The sequence below is a fragment of the Mytilus californianus genome, unplaced genomic scaffold (genome assembly GCF_021869535.1).
Source record: "Mytilus californianus isolate M0D057914Y unplaced genomic scaffold, xbMytCali1.0.p SCAF_11, whole genome shotgun sequence".
Lineage (NCBI taxonomy): Eukaryota > Metazoa > Mollusca > Bivalvia > Mytilida > Mytilidae > Mytilus > Mytilus californianus.
Window position 1 is genome coordinate 56,074,224 of NW_026262593.1, and position 22,957 is coordinate 56,097,180.

Sequence of the window (22,957 nt, forward strand, 5' to 3'; positions counted from 1 at the left end):
AACCTATATAATTCATTAATTGTCGTAGCTGGCTGTCTGTCATTCTTGTTTTCCGTTTATTGTTTTAACCTAATTCAGGCTGTTGGTTGTCTTGTCTGAATTGTTTCACATTTTGTCTTGTTGGGCCTTTAAAAGCTTGCAATACAGAATGGGTTTTGGTCATTGTAGAAGGCCGTGCGGTGACCTAGAGTTGCTTACATCCGCATACCTTGGTCTCTGGTGGATTGTTGTCTCACTGACAATCATATCGCATTTTCTTATTTTTGTAAACAACATCAGTACTCTACAAAGTTTTTGCACGATGATTTCAAATGTAAAAACTCTTAAGAATGCTCATGGGACAAAAGTCAATTAATGACTCATACTCGTTACGGTAATTTTACTAACTTAAAGTCTTCTTTTAATACATATAAGCTTTGTTACAGCGATTCTTTCAATATAGTGAAAATGTATTGCATGGTTATTAAAAAGTTAATATCTTAATGGAGTTTCCGTAAATGTAATAATTCATAATAGGAAGTATTAAAAACATTATACATTGCATCGTGCAGTTAGAATATAATTGTATTAATGGAAAAACATTATATTTCTCAAATGGCTCTGAAAACGTTTAAAAAGAAAAGAAAACACTTAATTAATCAACACAAGTTTAATCCTATACTTATAATTTAAAACAATCTAAAATTAATTCAATTTTGTGATTAAGTAATGAAAAGACTTTGTTGGTTGCAGCGCTTGATTTATTGAATTTTTAATACTGTTCTGACACAGGCACTTGTCTCTATACAAAATCTATGTATTATTATAATACCTTTATATAACACAAGGTACAATGTACCCATCTCGCATTTTTTAGAAATTATTATATATATTATAACACTCGGTCGCGAACGTTCGCTTTATTTTGATTCCGCGATCATCTATCCCACTAAAACGTTTGATGTCGTAAATTTGCATTCAATTATCTACAAAAAAGTGTATGACTTCTCACAGAAAAAAAAATTGCAATATATGGTAATATAGAGAAAGTTCGTGACCCAGTGTTATTTCTCAAAAATGCAAGATGGGTACCTTGTGTTACTAAAGATGTATTGGTAAAAAAAAACAGAGACAAGGACCTGTGTGTTAGGACCACACATGATACACGAGATTTTCGTCTTCTGATAATTTTATAATTCCAAACTAAATACAGAGTTGCATAAGTCTAGTTTCTCGTACAGTGAACCAAAAGTTTGGAATGTTCTTCCTAATACAATTAAAAAATCAAACACAGTATTAGAATTTAAACATAACTACAAATCTATGTACTTTTAACATTACCATAATATTTGTACTGTAATGCCATATAATACTACTAATTGTTTATGAAATTCAAATTGTATTGCATCTTTATTTATTATTATTATTGAATTTGTATTGTTAAATGTTTAATGTAATTATTATTGTATTTAGAGAGCCTTATTTAAAATTTGTGTAATCCAAATCAGTTACTCTCTCTAAATAAAGATATTATTATTATTATTATTATTATTATTATTATTATTATTATTATTATTATTATTAAATCAAATCTGTTGAAAAAACCCTGTCATGACATATTTTTTTCATAGAAAAAAATCGAATCTTACTTCAAAGAGAAAGGCGAGGTCAGTGGATTGAGGTAAAGAGGGGATTGGAATAGATTCACCCCCGTCCGGTAACATTATATTTTTTGAATTGATATTTCAATAAAGCATCGTCCCTGTTTGCTGCCGTATAATTACAATATGTATCAGCTTACTGGTATTTTATATGGATACGGATAGGGTTTTGAAAATGAAGCTTTAAATAATTGAAAATCTATACAGATTTTATGAATATCTTCCTTTAAGCAAAGACGCCTAGTGTCAATTTTGGAAGGCTATCTTGTCAGTGGTAGATATATAATTTTTAAAACTGCGGATACATATTTTTTTTTAGAAAGTGGTTATATTTCACATCATTTAAAAGCACTAAAGATTAATTTTCTTTCGCTGTCTCTCTTATTGTGTGATGTATTTCCTTTGTATTATATAAGTATATAGTATAAGGATGCAATGCATCCTCTCTAAATATTAAGCAAATTAAATATTTGGGAGACTTCGTTACAAGTAACCTTCAAATATGTTTTTGCTCAGTTCTTATGCCACATAATTATTATCAAAGATATATACGTATTTATTTGTGTTCAATGAAATAGGTATAGATATGGATTTTAACTTGCAATTTCATCTATAAAAGTATATCAACTATGAAAATAATTGATCTTTTTACTGCATAAATAAAAGTGTGTCAAAAATGAATAATTTTATTTTCAAGAAAATTAATCATAAGAGGCAAAATGTGTGTACGTCAATTATCAAGGGAAGTAACTGCGTAGTATAACCGAGTTTAAAAATTATCAGTAGGTAACTGGTCCCTATGTGTCCTATGTAATTGTTAAGTTAACAGATTAATGGCAGATACATCACTGCTTATATTTCGTGTTTTGACTCGTGTTTAGAAATACTTTTGATAGTGATTTTTCAATTAAAAAAGCCGTTTAATATTCACTTAAACTCCAAGTGCATACGTTGAGTTTCTTACATTATATGTAAGGAGAGGAGAACGTCCTTCACCTTTTTATTCTTTAACTTTTTAGACCATGTTTCTCTATTATTTATCTATTTCTACCCTTATTTTCTATCCTTTATATTTTAAAAGCACCCCATTATTCTCTATTCTCAGTTCATTTTGGCCTATTTTTCTCTATAATCTTTATTTTATTTGCTCTTTATTCTGCACTTTTTACCCATTAGTGTCTATTTTGTAAACCCCATCCAGACCCTCTTATACGATATACAAATCTGAAGTAAACTAGTCAGACACATATGTACCTATATTTATAGAGCAAAACATATATATATATATGAGGAGCTTTAAAATCTGGAAAAGAAGTAGACATTTTAAGGTTTGCTCAAAATATAGTCCGATTGAAAAATCACATTTGAAATTTTGTGATTTTTACATGGAAATAGCTAGAAAGAATGCACCTACTCTTGCAACTAGAATTGAACTGAGGAGACTTCATACAGAACTAAATACTAAATCATAAACTGTATTATATTATCATTATATGTGCTTCCGCTCGTCATACAACATGTGATTCGGACAACGCTTTTAAACCCGAATAAGATTACAAAAAAAGCAATGAATTAATCTTAAGTATAATGATTGAAATGAATTTTCGACAATTGAACTATAGTGAAGTAAGTTCATAGAAAATTATACCCTCTCCTTTATTCAAAACCTGTCTAGACCTAAAACGGTTTTTATAACGTTGGTGTTTATCCATTCTGAAAAAAAAGTAGGAGTTCCTGCTCTTTAAGACTTAGAGGCACCCGTATTAACAAGTAACACATTCGGTGATAAGTTCAATTCGGTAATGTCACAAATCATGATTCCGTCTGCTTGAAACATTTCAGGGATTATCAACGTTACTATATTTGGAACCCTTGTTTCAATAATTTCCTTGTAACTAGCAATCCTCTATTATCATGGAATAATGGAAGGAAAAAAAAAGCCCTTATAGATAGTTTTAACAAATAGATACATACTTGGATTGGCTGATTAATTGTTTGTTGGTGTTTAACGCCACTTTCAGCACTATTGGCTATTTTGTGGTAGTCAGTTTTTATTACTGGAAGAAGCCGGAATGCCCGAAGAGAACCATACTGTAACCTTCGGTAGGAAAACTAACAATCCTAGTATTTTGAGATTGGAGTCAAACGCACCTGCAACATGAAGGGTTCGAACTCATAACCTCGATCAGTGTTGACAGGCTAGTGATACAGAAGATGAACTTCATAGGCCACTCGACCAACAAGGCTACCGATGTAGATTCCGTATACAGGCGCTTCTGGAATGTAGCTACATAGAAATGGATAGGTCACAATGGAAAAATTTGAATGACCTTTTGTAGTAAACTATAGTTCTCAGCCTACATTCGTTGTCCATTTCCTGATGTGAGTCAATATCAAGTACTCTCATTGAAATGTATCTTATGTATTTATTCAGAAATGAAAATACATATATAATACAATTCTAAGCAATAAGTACGTATTCTTGTAACCAATTAATCCATTTGTGAAAGAGTTTAGTTGATAATTTGTTGTCCTTTCATTTCAACAATTAACTGAAATTCAATTAAGGAGGGTCTGGATGGCGGTGGGGTTGGGGTTGGGGGTCCTTCATTTCTGTATTCTTTATTTTTTTGCCATTTTTCTCTATTCTTTACACTTTTATCCATTATTCTCTATTTCTTATATTTTAGTACCTCATTATTCTCTATTCTTTATTTTTTTGGTCCATTTCTCTCTATAATTGTTTTTTTTTTGCCCATTATTCTCTATTCTGTAAACCTCCATCCACACCCTCATTCAACAATTAACTGAAATTTAATTAAGCTGACATTGCTAACAGTTAACCCTAACAGCAAAATATTACACATAAGCCATTTATTGTGAAAGCGAATCGATTTCAAAATAGACAGTAAGGAGATTGCTTTCATTTATTTTTTACTTTATTTTGACGTAATTTTGATTAACACAGAGATGCCGACCTTTGACAAAAATATACATTTCCTGAAACAAGGCGCTTGGTTTTATTTTTATTATATCATCTGTCATCAAGTTCATGTAAAGGTTAATATTCCTGTTTTAAGTAAACTAGTATTCAATATAGAACTTAGGTACCTTTTTTTACTTCTACTTTTAAATAAGAGTTTAACAATGATGAAATAACAAAAAAACATAGATGAAGGAAAACGGCGGGTCATAGGTCGACAGATCGCGCACCGTGTAGCCCACTAAAGGAAACCGGGTATACTGCGGTGCTCCGAAAGTGTAGACACTTCCTATTTGGATAATTACGCGTCAAGTGCCATATATGGAGAATTATCTGCTCAGCCTTCCGGAGCACCTGAGATCATCACTGGTTTTTGGTGGGGTTTGTGTTGCTCAGTCTTTAGTGGTCTTTGTTATGTTATTTGTACTGTTATTTGTCTTTAGGTCTTTTTTTCTTTTTTTGCCATGGCGTTATCCGTTTATTGATTTATTTGATTTATGATGTTTTAACGCCACTTTTAAGCACCACTTTTGGGCTATTCGTGGCGGCCAGTTTTTATTGGTGGAGGAAGCCGGAGTGCCCGGAGAAAATCACCGACCTTCGATAGGAAAACTGACAATCCTAGTCAATTAAGGTTGGAGTCGAGTGCACCCGCAGTGTTGACTGGCTAGTGATTACAGTAGTAACTGCTTAAACCACACGGCAACCGAGGCCCCCGTTTTCAGTTTATTTTTGACTTATGAGTTTGAATGTTGCTTTGGTATCTTCGCCTCTCTCTCTTTTACACCCGTTGACTTTCGCGTGACAAGAAATTATCCGGTAATAAGTCGCATTTGATGATATCATAAGGAAGCGACAATTCCCATTTTGTGTGTGGGAGAGGAGGCATAGAATCTTTGATTTTTAATTTCTTGAAAAACATATTTTTTTGTTTTAGAAGGGAAATAAAAAAAACATGATTTTGTTTGCATTGAAAATTAGGAACAAACGTATTCAACATTGAGTTTCAAAATAATTCTCGTTCCTGCATGTTACTAAACAAATTACTTTCGTTAAAGTAGAAAAAAATGTTTATCCCCTGAAAAAAACCCGCTATCTCCCCAACTAAAGACGAATGGTCGGTCACTAAACATGGACAGGTGTATGGAATTGTGACTACGAAAAAACGACAAAATAACCGGATAAGCAACTGAAGTGTTGGAATTAGTAGAAGACTTAAACAGGAAAATACATCTGAAACAACCAGCTGATCATCCTACTATATAATTGTCAAACAGTTATGATTGGGTAAAACTTGAATCATAAGGCCAATCTGGGATATCGTTGTATGATACTTGCAATCCTTCCAGAATGTATGAATAAGCTTTAGCTGTTATAGCATTATTTAAAAGTTAAATTATGTTTTAAAATTGTTATTAATTAAATTTTATATTAGGTAGCAACTTCATTCCTTCATCACCATTTGGGAAAATATGGAATTAACGTAAATTTAATGCTATTATCATACTGTTGAAATTATAAGATATTTACTCTAAGTATATGATAAGTTAAAATATTACACTACCCCCTTTTTTCAATATACGGGACCTCTGTATTTTCAAATAGCACAAAGCTGAGAGAATAATAGAGCAGACTGTTACCCCGAGAAAATATTGTCAACCGAGGTGATGCTAAGGTGGCAATGTTTATTCGAGTGGTAACAATCTGCTCTATCACCATCTCAGCTAGGTGTTATTTAATTTATTAAACTGAATGTCAAGTTCTGCCATTACTGTTATTTTTTTCAATTTTGAATTGAAAGTAATTAATCATGATGCCATGTACATTACAATGTTACAGTTATTAGAAAAACAACAAAACTGATTAAGCAAGATGTTTCTTTAATTTTGACAGTCTATGAAAAATTTCTGAGGCCAAAACATTGAATTTGAGCATTGTCTTTAAAATTATTGATGTAAATTCAATTTATTGTTCTTTAAATTATCGACTTTGATTGGTCTGCACGAGAGGGTGACATTCAAAAAATTGTCTTCCGCTGACCCATGGGATAGAGGAATTTATCTCCCTCGTATTAGCCAATCAAAATCTGGCATTTTAACGCGAAGTATAATATCATTTAACACATATTGTAAAAGTTACTTAATCAATTTATTAATCATAATGAGGTTATTATTGTAATGTTGTTGTAACAGTTAAAAATTATACTGTGTAAACAATTAAAATTTACAAATTACGTCAAGAATCAATTGAACGTGTAGAAGTATTGCATGCGACACGTGAATTGAACTAAAGCCCTGTTTACATGTCCAAAATTACAGATTGACTTGAATATTTTACGTATACGAAGGAGATATGGTATTGAAAAGTGGTTAATTAATTACATTTGAGTATTGAGAATTCATCTGAAAATGTTATTTGTTAAAAAACGAGATCATAATTCAAATTTGCTACTTCAACATTTTATTTATAATTGAATGCTTCATTTTGTTTTTGTATATAGTCTAAAAAAATTGTACACTCTCAACGCTTTTACAAACCTATAAAATTAAGTTAAAAAGGTTTCAATTCTCATGATTACATTTTTATGCGTTAACCATGAAATTAAGAATTAAATTGTTGATAAAAAGTAAAATAACATAAATACCGAACTCCAAGGAAAAATTCAAAACGGAAAGTCCCTTAGCAAAATCTTTTTTTGTAAATTTACATATGTCAACATGTTTAGACCGTACACCAATTCCACACAACTAACTACAACAGATTCCTCTGCGAAAAAATAAACGTACAAAGACATACAACAATCAACTACACATAGCCTGAATTGGCACATCCATGAAATGTAGGTGGACAACTTAACATGCACACACACCTTCAGTTCTCTTTTGTTTATACATGTATATTGTCTTTTTGATCGAGTTAAGTCATTTCAATTGATATTTTATTGTGTGTCTTTTTATGTTGTAATGTTATACCACTGTTTCAGGTTATGGTGAAGGTTGGCGCCTGTTAAAACGTTTGAAACCCGCGGCATTTTTATGCACCTGCCCTAAGTCAGGCGCCTGTTGTTCAGTGGTTGTTGTTTGTTGGTGTGGTTCATAAGTGTTTCTCGTTTCTCGTTTTTTTGTATATATTAGACCGTTGGATTTCCTGTTTGAATTGTTTTACACACGTCTTTTTGTGGTCCTTTATAGCTTGCTGTTCGGTGTGAGCCAAAGCTCCGTGTTTAAGGCCGTACTTTGACCTATAATTGTTTACTTTGTACACATTGTGACTTGGATGGATATTTGTCTCATTGGCACTCATACCACATCTTCTTATTTATATATACATTGGCGAGGGTTTTACTGCCGGTCGGAAGAAGACCAAAGTGACCATATTCCTATACCTCAGTCAACTCTTGGATGTGTCCAGTTTGAAAGTATTGGACTGCTTTATTAATAATTGTTTCTTACATAGCAATTATTGGTATATATCATGAATCTACATGACAAGGGTTTGTTGAAAATTAAGATTAGATAATGAATAAATTTTAAAAGGAAAAGCCATGAGTAAAGTAAAGAAAGTTGATAGACGTAGAGATTTGATCCGATATGTTTAAATAAATCGGAAAAACCTTACACATTTGACTGCATTTCGTTTGAAAATCTATAAAATATTAACCAGAAAAAACGTTCAAGAATGTTGTCTAATTAGGTATGGGGACGTTAAATTCGATGCCTCGTGTTTTGAGAATGCCACGCTCTCTACACGGGAAGAACCTTTGCAACAACTTTTAGAGGGGTGAGTAGGTGGGTTGTTGCAAGACCAAGTTCTGTCCTTATTCAATATACCGTCATTCTGTAAAAATGATTTGCCGTGGTCCTTTTTAATGCAAAAAACAGGCGACTGAAAAGAAGAACAGATTAAGCCGAAATGAATGGAGATTAGAATGCGCGATGAATAAAAAGCAGGAATTCGAAAAGAGAGAAATGGAAAAAGAAGAACAAAATTAAAACAGGATGGACAGGAGAAGGGATCCATATTCGACATCATATTATATTAACACGAAGGAATCATATGCACTTTTCACACTATCATATTTCCATGAACATGTACATTGCACCTCAAAATCTGGGTCAAAACCCTAATTTGGCGTATATCATAATAATGAACATGTTTATCGAGTTTAATAAGCTAAAACTAAAACTCCAACCTGAAATGGGACAGACGAACTGACGGACAGAGCGGAAAACGTAATGTTAACGTTACTACCATCGTTGGCGGAGCAAAAACACGCGCCTTCAAACTAGTTTAAGGTGGTACATTACACTACAGGGAGATAACTCTGTAAAAATCAGCTGAACGTTTTAATCACGTTCTAATTTTTAGGAAATATTAAGCTTCTCAATGATCAAAATTAATGTTTGTCAAACTGCTATATATCCAATGACATTTTTCCGATAAAGTGTGTTGTTCAAGTTTTTTGAATTTTTTATATTTTTGTCAAAGGGTCAAAGTAAATATTTTGTCCAAACTTTATGAAAAAATTAAACGAGCCAAACTAATTTTAGTCAAGGTACCACCTTAACACCGCCACATTCTGTATGTGCCTATCCCAAGTCAGGAGCCCGTATTTCAGTGGTTGTTGTTTGTTGCTGTGTAAAATATTTGCTTTTCGTTCATTATTTTGTACATAAATTAGGCTGTTAGTTTTCTCGTATAAGTTGTTTTACTTTTGTCATTTCGGGGCCTTTTATAGCTGACTATGCGGTATGGGCTTTGCTCATTGTTGAAGGCCGTACGGTGACCTATAGTTGTTAATTTCTGTGTCGTTTGGTCTGTTGTGGAGAGTTGTCTCATTGGCAATCATACCACATCTTCTTTTCATATCAGAATGTTTACGCTTTCTTCTTTTAGAATGCATACATAAATTACATAATACTCAAGAATTGTATTATCAAATTTTGCACAATTTAATTTAAAAATCTTTTTTTATTCCTACGATTGACGTAATGACATTAAAAACCACTTCGGTACATTGCATCTACTTTTGAATAAAGAGGAAGACATATTTATTATCTATTAAAACGGCTCACAAGAAATATTATAGTACAGTATATGGATTTTATTGTTTTATACATTAAAACTGAGTCTGACCTTTTATTTGTTTAGTTACAAATAATGCTTATGATCTTAGATAGAGAATAGTCATAATGTTTTGTAGACTTAAGTATTAATACATAATTTATCTTTCTTCGCTTTTATCGTTTTCTTCTTTCCGTCTTTTTGAAAGGACAATAGAAAGACAAAATGAAAATAAACTTTTGATCTTCTGCAGGAAGTTCGGTGAGGTTCATAAATGAGAAGACATTTGTTAATTAAAGAAGTAATATTCAGGCGAAGAATATTACGTAATTGAGTGGTACTTTCGGATTTTTATAAAACTTTGTATGCATTTAGAACTCGTTGAACTGCTTCGTAAATCTTAATTATGTACTTAGGTCAGGTTTAGAAATTTTTGTCAGATGTTCGGACTCCTTGGTTTTTCCCTACGATACAGGGTAAAATATTTTGCCCCATAACACCCATTTTTCTTTTCATATAAGACTTCAATAGCTCATTAAAGGTCATTCACCAAAATTTAAGCAGATTCTAGATTTCTTTTCTTTCGATTTGAGACCCAAATAATACCAATGCAAATATAAGGTAAAAGTCCGAGACAGCCTTTTCCCGCTATTTTTTTTTTTAATCAAATATCACGAAAAGGAGTTCCATAACCTATCAATATGTTTAGCTTATTTTGTTCCTTAACTAATACTTATAGTATCAGTTTTAAATACTAGATTTTTTTAATTTCAACTAACTAATCCTTAAATGACCATTCATGTTTTCAAAGATATAATCAAAATTCAAAAGTGACGAAATAGATCTGATAATGTTTAATTATATGTAAAAAGAAGCAAAAAAGTGCAGTTTGTTCCCGCGCTTTGAATTGCTATTTCTCGAAATTCCGTCAACAGAATTTTGTTTTAAAATGAAATGTCATTAATGGGAGAACATTTCTGTTTCAATACCAAGATATAAGAGGTCAATAGATTCGTTTTTCCAGTAGAATTCAATAAGTCTCGATTATATTGAATAAAAAGTAATAAAAATAACAAAATAAGCATAAAGTCGAAACGACGTCACGATACAAAATCGTTTTTTCTTCTTCAAAATCGTAATTATTTTTTTTTTTTTTTTACATCAATCAAACTTACATATCATTTCATTTGGATTAAATATTATGGGTTTTGGAAAAGGAGTCATGTTAATCCGAGGATTATAGTAATAAGGACCTAAACTCAATAATAATTCGAACGATGTTAAAGGAAACGAAAATATATCGAGGATTGAAAATCCAAAGATTATTTGTCAAGGCTTTAGATAGATGTCTTTCTGCTTTGTATCGGTCTGATGAGTTAAGCCCTTTTCTACTGATCTTTATAGGTTGTCTTATGTTGTAATGTTACACCACTTTATCAGGTTAGGAGGAGAGTTTGGCGCCAATAAACTATTTTAACCCAACCACATTCTGTATGTGTATATTCCAAGTCAGGAGCCTGTAATTTAGTGGTTGTCGTTTGTTGCTGTATATCATATTTGTTTTCGTTCATTGATTTGTACATAAATCAGGCCATTAGTTTTCTCGTTTGAATTGATTTATTTTTGTCATTTCGGAGCCGTTTATATCTGACTATGCGGTATGGGTTTTGCTAATTGTTGAAGGCCGTACGGTGAACTATAATTGTTAAATTCTATGTCATTTGGTCTCTGGTGGAGAGCTGTCTCAGTGGCAATCATACCACATCTTCTTATTTTCATATTTGTTACTTTCTTTAACATTCTTGACAAGATCACCCTTCTTTGTAATAACATTTACTAATTAAAAAAAATCTCTTCTGTCTTTGTAAATTGTCTTGCGTAGTTTAAGCTTCGTCGTAAATTATGTAAAAGACATTTCAAATCAGCAACAACATTTCTGAACTGGTTTATTAGTCGAACGCCATCAAACAAAATGATTTTCTGCATCAGCAGCAAGCCTTTTGAAGGCCGAACGGTAGCATATAATTACTTATATTCACTTCATTTGAACTATGGTGGATAGTTGTCTCATTGGCAATCATACCACATCTCCTTATTTTTATATAGCTATTGGAATACATCATAAACATAATAATGGTCATACTTTACTATCCGGAATATTTTGCTCATTCTTGAAGGTAGTCCGTTAACCTATAGTTGCATACATCTGCCTTCATTTTATTTTGTCTCTGGTAGATATTTGTGTCAATGGCAATTATATGGCAAGCCGTTTTTATATTTATTCAATTTCAAGATATCTTATCAAGTTAAATCAGATATCTTTTTAACTAAATAAGATATCTTATAAACTAATTGAGATATCTTGATAATTAGATAAGATATCTTATTAAACTGGTAATAAAGATATTATACATATACGATATCTTATTTAGGTTATAAGATATCTCAAATAGTTTAAAAGATATCTTAATAGTTTTAAAAGATATCTTTTATATAGTTTCTTATAAAGATATATTGTGAACTTAATAAGATATCTTATTAACTAAAAAAGATATCTTCCTTTCTTTTACGAATTGAAATAAAGTATCCCTTTATGTTGGAAAAAAGTTTGACCAATCATAAAATCAATAGCAATTCAGATCGAGATTGCCAAACCGTATCTGTATCTGTATAGATTCTGCAAGTGTAGGCACACCTCCAATGGAGTAGAATAAAATAGTGTCCTTCACCACACAATATTATAAGTTAAGAATATGTCCAATCCACTACACAATAATATATCAATAAAAATTACTTCTTCTGTTCCGCCACCGTTATGTACAATTAATATATAATTTCACAATAAAAAGATAAAATTATCTTTTATTTTAATCCGTATGCACCTATATAATAACCAAAATTTATAACTGGTTGATTACTGTCAATTTGATTTGATTACAACTGATGATACTTGTGGAGATTCACACCCTAATCATCAGCATAATGTCAAAATAATTACTGAACACTTAAGCTTTATTTCAATACTTGTTTTCTGCATTTTTGTTATCAAGCCTTAAATTTTATTTGCAAACATTTATTCTCGGCTGTATTAAATGTAAATTGCATGTTATTGACATACAAATTCCTAAAAATGGGGGTTATGTGCATTTCCACGGAGGTTGTAAATGATCATTTCACGATAAACGAAAGAAAACAAAGCAGTTCCTTGCTCCCTATCAATATGCATGTAACTTGTTTAATGTGCTTCAAGCAGGAACAATTGCAATCATATGAAAATGACAGTTTACCACCAGCAAAGAAGATCCCAATATGAAAACAGGGATATTGGTTTTGTCCTTTTTTCTAGGTAACCCTGCTTTTGATATCAAAAATAATTAAAACGAAAAAACTTATCACATTTAGTTTGTAAGAAATCTTAATTGTTTATTTTTTATAGATTCTTATTTAGTATATAAGATATCTTACTTAATATATAAGATATCTTATTTTAAGTGTTGATGGAATGGCCTTTCTTAATTTTAGTATGACTCGATGAAGACATAACCAAGCCAATCATATTTTTGATTTTGTTTTGAATCATGTTAGTACCGCAGCACTGACAACTAAGCTGATAATTTAAAATAAATAGCACATAGCTGCGAGAATGAAAAGCAAATTGGGATAGAGTAAATTATCTCTCTCGTAATAACCAATCAAAGTCTGGCATTTTGACATGAAGTATAATAATCTCACTTACTTAATAGACGTTCCATCTCTCTTTGCTTCAGCTTGCGATTAATCTTGACAAGGTATCCCTTTATGTTAGCACAATATTGTTTAGCTTGCCAATGGGTGGACTTTGTTCCAACGTATTTGTAACAAAAGCAGATATCTGCGAAAAATGTATAACCAGTACTAGTCGGGCATGCGTAACCGTTTATTCTGCAATCTGAAAATTGAAAAAAATCAACGTTACAAAGTAAACACATATTTCGGGTACGGACACTTTCCAGTGGCGGATCCAGGGGGTGGGGTGGGATGGGGTGTGTGTGTGGAAAAGGGGGGGGGGGGGGGGTGGGATCTCCATTTTCTTGGTCGATCAATGCTTTTGAATGGGGACATATGGTTGGAACCCCCTCCCTTTATCCTGAGTTGGAACCCCCCTTTATTCTTGGTTGAAACCCCCTTTTAAAAACGGATGGATCCGCCTCTGCTTTCCACGCAAAGAAAGATAACGGAATGGCCTAGTGGTAGCATATGCAAGATATCGTGAAATTTTCGACATCCCAAAATCAGGCTTATCACCGAACTTTTACTTACAGGAGTAACATGACGGTTGCCACATTTGGAGCAGGATCTTCTTATCATTTGAAGCAGGATCTTCTTACCGTTTGGGTCAGTATCTTCTTATCCTTCTGAAGCTAATGAGTTCACCCCCTGATTTACGCGGGATTCATGTTGCTCATAGATATAGGAAGATGTGGTATGAGTGCCAATGAGACAACTCTCCATCCAAGTAACAATTTATAAAAGTAAACCATTATAGGTCAAGGTACGGACAGTCTATTTTCTTATGTTGTGTTTTGCAGACTTATGTATAATGTCTTTTTACTTTTTGCCATGTCGTTGTCAGTCCGTCTTCGACTTATGAGTTAGAATATCCCTTTGGTATCTTCCGCCTCTCTTTTATATATCGCTATTATGGGTTGATCAAATTGTGTACCATACACTATAACAATGTATGAATATATTTTTTTAGATGCATGTAACCTGTTTCTCTAGTTTCTTTTGTTTTGAAGGGAAAAGTTTTGTATGAAGAAGCTAATAATTTTTTTTTTACTTTTACTTTTATTCTTTTATTCTTTTTTACTATAGTTTGCTTGAGACTTCATCAGTTCATATCTTTTATGAGATTCTTGTTGTTTAATAATTTGGTTTTGTGGACTTTTGCTCGTCTTTTTGCTTTATTTTTCTTTTGTCAATAGTCTTGTATGTTTGTTGGTTTACTCGTTTGAAAAAAAAACTTGATAAAGATTCATGGTTTCTATGCTCACACCTGAATGCGTCAGATATCTTTTTTAAAAGATAGTACTTGTTTGTGATACGAGTACTTGACGAGTGATATTCTGATTCAGATTCCTGATCACAATCTGTGTTTTTATTAAACCGACCCGTACTTATCCGACTCCTTAATGCCGAATACTAAGCAGAGAAGCGACAAATACTTATTTGCTGTGCTGTGGTTTGACCCGCAGCAAACTCGAGCCGCATAATTAAGAAACTACGCCACCTAGGCGGTATTTTAAGACAAATAATTAGTATAGTAATTTTAATTTATCATATACTTAGTAGTAAATACATATAAATTGTATGTGTAATACGATCAATGCAATCATGCTGTATCAGCCATCCATGATGATATCGATATCAGTCACAGTTGTAAAGGCTTTATCACAGCCTTAATCTCTATGACGTCACGTCATCGACATCAGTCACCGTTGCAAAGGATTTATCAAACCCCTTATCTGTATGAAGTCACGTCACATGAAAAACATCTACTTGAGATATATAATAAAGTATATGATATGGCTTTTTCAATATCACACACCGTATCAACCCGAGACACCAATAAATCCCTCGAACAGAGCTCTTGGGGTTATATTGGCGTCTCGGGTTGATACGGATGTGATATTGAAAAAATCCATATAATATTTTCTATGTATTTACCGTGATTAGGGTCTACATGGTCAGGGCCATCACGGCAATATTAGAAAAAACAATAATTATTTTGCCTTCGTAATAATAAAAAACATTAATTTATATCCATGCAAGTATTTGATATTTTAAAAATGGAAACCATATAGTAGTTAGAAACAGTTGCTTAAATGCGTATACTGTGAATAGAATTAGTATATTTGAGGGTCTGGATGTTGGTCCTTCATTTTTGTATTCTTTCATTTTTAGGTCATTTTCTTTACTCTTTAAATTTTTTGCCTTTTATTCTCTATTTTTCGCTTTTTGGGGCCTTTTTTTTGCTAATGTTTATTTTTGTAGGCTCACTATTCTCTATTCTGTAAAACCATCCAGACCCTCATTTTTTGTTTATTTTCCTCTAATAATTTAGGACCGTTTAGCGTCTTTTTCTTTTTCCTTAAATAGGAGAAACTGATAAACGTAACATACTTATTGATATCTTACCTCTAACTACAGTGTAATATTTCCAACCATTTTCCGAAACTCCAACGCCTGGATCAGTAAAATCCACTCCAAAATGTCTACACTCCGTGGACAAGAAATTGTAGAAGAAAGACATACAGGAGGCATGATCCATACATGATTTTAAACATCGTATTTGTTTCTGTCCAAGCTGAACGTTTATTGGCGTCACGCTGTTAACGATAATGTTAACAAAATCAGCGTTTGCCTTCGCGCTGGCGTATGTCAGTCGTTTTCCATTACTTGTAACTATGAAGGTTACAATGAGGAATAAAACATAGACCAATGATAAGAAATAACTGATCATTTTCATTTAAACTTTCAGCTATGAAATTTAAATTTAATTCATGATTCTTGCAAATAGTCGTTTTCTATTGTATATTTTTCATAGAATGAAAAAATAACAAGATTCCTTTTTCTTCTTGTATATATACGAGTTTAAAGTCTTCCGCCAATTATATTTTAATTCATAATTCTTCCAAATAGTCGTTTACTATAATTGTATATTCCTCATAGAAAGGAAAAATGTCAAGATTCTTTTTTCTTCGTGTATATTTAAATTTAAAGTCTTCCGTCTGATCGAGTGTGACTGCCAATTTTATGTTAATTCACAATTCTTCCAAATAGTCGTTTACTTGTATATTTTGTATAAAAAATAATAATATCAAGATTCTCTTTTCCTCATGTATATAAGAATTTAACGTCTGTCGTCTGATCGGACTTGACTGCCTAGTTATATACCTCCCACAGCAAAAGATTCTTACTTCCGGATTCTTCGTTTTACTTCGTGTATTTACGTGACATTTTCACAAAACTCTCCAACTTAATAATTATGTTAATTTCCAGACGTACTATCGCTTGATATTAAAAATCAGTAATTGATATTAGAATTTACACATGGATGCAAAGTTGAAAATTATGTTTTCCAATTGCGCTATTGATTCATGTGTTTTAATTTACTGTTCGAATTATGATTGGCTGAATTTTAACTATTGATAAAACATTACTGTTCTGTTATGTTACAACGTTTACCATAGGTTATTATAGAAGACAGTAGGTGTCACAGGAAATTGTTCTTTTGTAAGGTGGTATGATTCAAATGAAAAAAATTCTGGTTATTAGCAAAATTAAACTGCTTAATAGTAGTTGACAAATTCTTCTAAAGTTTCATTACGTCATATGGGAAAGAATTCCTACACAGGAAAAAGGTTTATAAGTAATAAAGGCAGTTTTAAACAGACCCGGTAGAGTTTACGCATAATTAAAATCATTCAAAGCAACACTTGTTAATTTATGTTGATCATTGTCATTTTGCTTACAATGTAGTTTCTTCAGTTACCTATTCTAACATCGGACTCGGACTTCATTTAAACCGAGTTTTTACTGTGAATGCGTATTCAACTATTACTGTGTCTGATTATTCCACATTGCTAGATGTATAGGGGAGGGTTGAGATCTCACACACGTGTTTAACCCCGCCGCATTTATGCGCCTGTCCCAAGTCGGGAACCTCTAGCCTTTGTTAGTCTTGTATGTTTTTGTTTTTTTTTGGCTCATTTATATGTTTCGGAGTTTAGTGTGACGTCCTTTTTGCTGAACTAGTATACATTATTTGTTTAAGGGCCAGCTGAAGCCCGACATCGGGTTCGGGATTTTTTCGCTACGTTGAAGACCCATTTGTGGTCTTGGGCTGTTTTCTGCTATTTGGTCGGGTTGTTGTCTCTTTGACACATTCCCCGTTTCCATTCTCAATTCTATTTGTATTTTTATTAATGCAAGTTTGACGGAGCGGTTTTTATGTATGTTTCTACTCTGTATTAAATTAAACCTTTTTATTTTCAAATTCACAGATCATTCTAAAACCCAAATTTCGTACAGTGATCGTTTCCGTTCCGGAACTATTTTCCTTTACTCAATCAATGTAGAGTAGTAATCGGATCGGATTTGGAACTGCCGGGGAGTTTGCCAATGTCTAAACCCTACTTAGGCAGAGTGATGTCAAATAATCATGTTTTTCAACTCATTTAATTTAAGTAATAGAGAAATATAGAAATTGTTTATGATTGATAGATTGATCGCTATTTGATTATTGTCCAGTGGTTAATATTTCAGGCATAATAATGACAAGAGGAAATCAACCAATAAATCAATTTTGAAGACCGGGAAAAGTTGGGCTCCCACTGAAGAAAGAAGGGTTTATTAGATAGGAAATAAAAATTACCTTGCAATAAACTAATTGTAGATACCGGATTAAAATTGTGTACGCCATACGCGCGCTTCTTGTAATACATTCCAAAGTTGAAGAGCATTGTTGACCCAAATTCCAGAAGTTTTTGCCAAATATAACTACGGTAGTCTATTCTTGGGGTAGAAACGCCTTTCGAAAAATTAGTGACCTTAAATCCCCAAGTCTTTTAGTTGTCGCGTAAGGGTTCTTTTATGTAAACAGTATCTCCAGATAAGAACCGTCTTCTTCCATTCTAATTGGACGTGGTTGCGTATTTTTACATCCCGCATTAAGCAGCAATGCGGGTCTTACTATTACGGAAGGGGAAACCACCCCTGTCACCCTTTGGATTCTCTTTTTTTGTGAGAAAAAGATCACCATAACAGCTACCAGGTGTAGTTTCAACATGTCGTCTGCACTACGAGTAAATCAAATCCATATCGCGATCTTTCTTAATGTATCCTAAAATAAAGTCGTTGGGAATTATTGAAACGTTTGAGGTTTTTACAGGCAAAACAGTTGATTTCCTAAATAAATGTTGTAAAACGTTTTTACAGTATCAATAATCGTTGTTGCTACGAATTTACTATTGCAATGGAGTTGTTGGTACTAGTTTCGAGTTTAGTAGCTGTCATTAGTAAAAACCAAATTGAATGTGAATAAAATACAGATACTGTGTCCACCCGTTGCTTATAAGGATCCAACAACGCTACCCTCGTTTTAATTTCAGTTTTAAAGATCTTTCGGGGTCATCTGGTTTTGTCGAAATGATACATACGTTCAAAAATTTGAAGGTAGAAATTGCATTGGCAGATGTATTAATCACGAAAACAGAAATTTCAAATTATTGCTAGCTGTGCTAATCAGGTTGAGTAAAAATCAATATATATTAGAGTGTGGATGGGGGTGTACAGAATAGAGAATAATTGGAAAAAAATATAAAGAATAGAGAAAAATGGATCAAAAAAATAAAGAATAGAGAATAATGAGGTGCTAAAATATAAAGAATAGAGAATAATGGGCAAAAAGTATAAAGAGAAGAGAAAAATGGCCTAAAAAATAAAAGAATACAAACACGAAGGACCCCCATCCAGACCCTTATATACTAAAAAGTATATCAGAAGTTGTTTTATTATTTTGAGACATGCATTTCAAGTCAATATTCAACCGAAGTCATGACAATAGACACGAAGACAACCTTTGAAATAAAACCAGGAATATGTCCTCTTCGAAATGTAACATTACCATGTTCAATAAAACCAAGATCTGGGTTTTAGCACTGATAAGTTCACACACAAGGAACATGTGTATAATGATTCAAATTTATGTATCCATAATTTCATGGTGAATTACCCTAAACCAAAACTTTATCCTTATACGGAACTGACGGACACACATACCAGAAAACGTTATGCCACCTACTTTCGATGACAAGACATAAACAGTATTGCATGAAGTAAGTTAGGCTATAATGTATCTTGTTTTTTACATTTTACTTTTAGGAGTAACAGAAAAGACTGGTCGGCTCTGAGTCAGAGTAATGTTCCCGAGTAGGGTGGCATGTCCTCCTGCGGACTATTACCTCGTGAACTAACACCTTACAAATCTGACAGAGCGTGTCGGTCTAGTACAAAGCAGGTTTAATATTCATCATCATCATCATCTTCTTTTTCTTCTTCTTCTTTTTTTCTTCGGTCGGTTTTTCATTTGAACTATCCAGACACCCCTCGGTGTGTTATACGACAAACAGACCTTAAAATATTCATTATCTATAACATCATAAGATCTAAGACTACGAAAACATGTCACCTGAGTTTAATGAGACACAGACATATCGTTTCGGTCAACCAGTTCGTGATAGTATACATAAAAGAGAAACTAAAGACAACAAAGGGATATTGAAACTCATAAGTCGAAAATAAACTGTCAACGCCATGGCAAAAAAAAAAGAAAAAGACCAAAAGACAAAAGTATATAACAAAAATGTCGAACTCCAAGGAAATAACAGTACACAAAACACAACTTGGAAAACTAAAGACTGAGCAACACGAACCCCAACAAAAACCGAGTATGACCTCAGGTGCTCCGGAAGGGTAAGAATGTCCTGCTCAACATGGTGCACCCGTCGTGTTATTCGAGTAAGTACAAACCCAGAGATAAATTTGGTAGGTCATATTCGGGAAAAAAGGGTATGGGATTGTCGGAACAATCGGAACATATCCGTCGTCATATCTGTGAAACAGATATTCCATAACGGTCAACTAATTTGTGATGGCGTCCGTAAAATTTACGATGAGATGATTCAACTTCACCACTTTGAACTCTTGGTTTAATAGCTTCCTTGTGAGCATCAACACATCTGTCAAGGAAATTATGATAGAACATACAAGCTCTGGAATATCGTATCAACTGGGAGATATATACTCAATATGCAGGCGCTGCTGAAATGATGCTATATAGAAATGGAAAGTTCACAATTTGGAAGGTGAAATCATCTCTTTTGTCGTAAAGTTCTGTTTTCAATGACCTTAATTATCGATTTTTAGATGTTAGTCGGCAAACTTAACTATATCAGTTGTATCTTTTATCTCAAGTTCGATTTGATAGATGCGTTCCACATAGACACTAAACTTTGAATTATTTAGTGAGAGAACATCATCTATATAACAGAAAGAGAAGTTAAAGAATAATGCCAACTTCTTTTCTTTCTTCCACTCGTTTAGTGTCAGTTTTAGTCGTTCTTTCTCATAATAGTCCGAATAAAGTGTGAACATGCACGATTGTTACGTATCAATCGAGGAAACGACATACGATGGCGCAAAGGTAATGTCGCTGATGAGAAATGGGAAGTTGAAAATGAAAATTTGAAATCATCATGCTTGTCATAGATTCCAGCTAGAAGTCGTCTATCTGTGTAAATATCGAAGAAAAGATCAAAATAGGAAGCAGACCAGTGGTGGATGCAGAAATTTTCATAAGTGGGGGCCCACTGACTGCCTATGAGCGGGCCCGCTCCAGTCATGCTTCAGTGATTCCTTAAATAATAAATCAAATTTTTCCCTCAAAAGGGGTTGCCCAGGCCCCCTGCCTCCCCTAAATCCGCTTCTCCAGACCTTCTATTTTTGGTAGTATTTTTAATTTCAAGTTTACTGGAATATATGAGATTCAAGCGCTCACTGAAATGTGAGTTATTGAGTGACAAGACATCATCCCTATTAATGAAAGGGAATTTTTCGAACTTCGCAAGAAGGTTTTTTTTCTAATACCGATTGCACATACAATTAAATGACTGATGTCTCATAGTTAATGGGAGAAGCAATGTTGATCTGACAATATATTCAGCTTACGGAAATTGTTTCAAAGATGGTCTTTCAGGAACCACACAACATATTTCGATTGCATTGAATGACTCATATTTTGGAATCACAAAAATGATTACCAGAACAACAAGCTGACCAATCAATTTGACTGTCCTTAGAACATTCCGTATATCGAAACATTTTATCCAGTGTCTATAATTGTCGTTTTTTTTTCGCGATAAACATTTAACCGCGAAATTACCTTCGAACATTTCACTGTTCAATTAGGTACCTTAGATATGTTGTACAAGGCCATGCAAAGCGGATATAGAGCCCAGCGAAGATTTAAGTGTTCCATCTAAGGCCAAAACGGCGAACAATACCAAACGCTTAATAACCCTCTTAACGCTATATACTTACAACAAATTAAAAGTTCATTAAGCTTGAAAATTATGAAAAGACATACTAATTGCCTCCAAAAGTTTGGTTGGTGTTATATCTAGTGAATAATTTGTTTTCATATTTATTACATTATCTGGATTGATTTTGTAGATCAAAAACCTAAACTTTCAAGAATAAGCAAAAAACTCCAACCATGGTCAAAACAAGGATTATTTTGTTTACTCTGGTTGTATTCGTCCATTTTGCTAGGCATGACATATTGTTGATATTTTTTCAATATACATAGAACATTTTATATTTGATGAAACATTCAGAACAATGTTCATTATAAATGGTGTTAAGGATATTATTTTTCTGGTTGTAAGTATTCCGATGGATTGCCTAAGTGCATCCAAACTTCCCGGCAGTTCCAGCTCCGATCCGCAAACTACTTTACATTAATTGATGGCACGAGGATAAAAGCTTATGTGAAGGGTTACTGCCAGTCACCACTTATTAAAAAGTAGTGCTGCATATACCTACGCGTATAATCATAAACAATACTATAGGTGCCTGCAGGTCACACAAAAATTATCTGTATCATAGATGCCTGCAAATCACATCACTTGAGATCTGTAACATAGCCTATCGTTTGAGTCTGCAGGTCACAATGCTAATTATCTGTACCATAGCCTATAATATGTGCCTGCATGTCACATCTCAATAGATCTGCACTATATTCTATTAAAGGTGCCTGCAGGTCACACTTTCATTTATATATATGTATGGTAGGTGCCTGCAGGGCACATCACTATAGATTTGAACGATTGCCAATGAGACAACTCTCCACAATAGACCCAATGACACTCAATGCCACAGAAATTAACAACAATAGGTCCCCTTACGACCTTTAACAATGAGCAAAGCCCATACCACATAGTCAGCTATAAATGGCTTCAAAATGACAAATGTAAAACAATTCAAACGAGAAAATGAACGAAAAACAGTGGTGTAACAGTACAACATAAGAACAGACTATACAAATTAGTTGAAAAAGGCTTAAAGGCATACGATACAGTTTCGATCCCATGATGATTTTTTTACGAAAATTTGCATGCAAGCTATTTTCCATCTTAGCAATTCAAATATACCTTCATGTGCTACTTTA

The 22,957-nt window shown here is 33.1% G+C and overlaps 1 long non-coding RNA gene across 1 annotated transcript in view; it reads right to left on the bottom strand.

Annotated features, from left to right (window-relative positions):
• LOC127720364 (uncharacterized) overlaps positions 1-16,734 on the bottom strand; it is a 37,445-nt gene extending 20,711 nt beyond the window's left edge. Inside the window, exons 1-2 of the long non-coding RNA XR_007990707.1 lie at positions 15,865-16,734; positions 13,424-13,615 (exon numbers count right to left, since the gene is read on the bottom strand). This is a non-coding gene — a long non-coding RNA (uncharacterized LOC127720364). The remainder of the gene's footprint in view (positions 1-13,423; positions 13,616-15,864) is intronic.
• Positions 16,735-22,957: the final 6,223 nt, after the last annotated feature.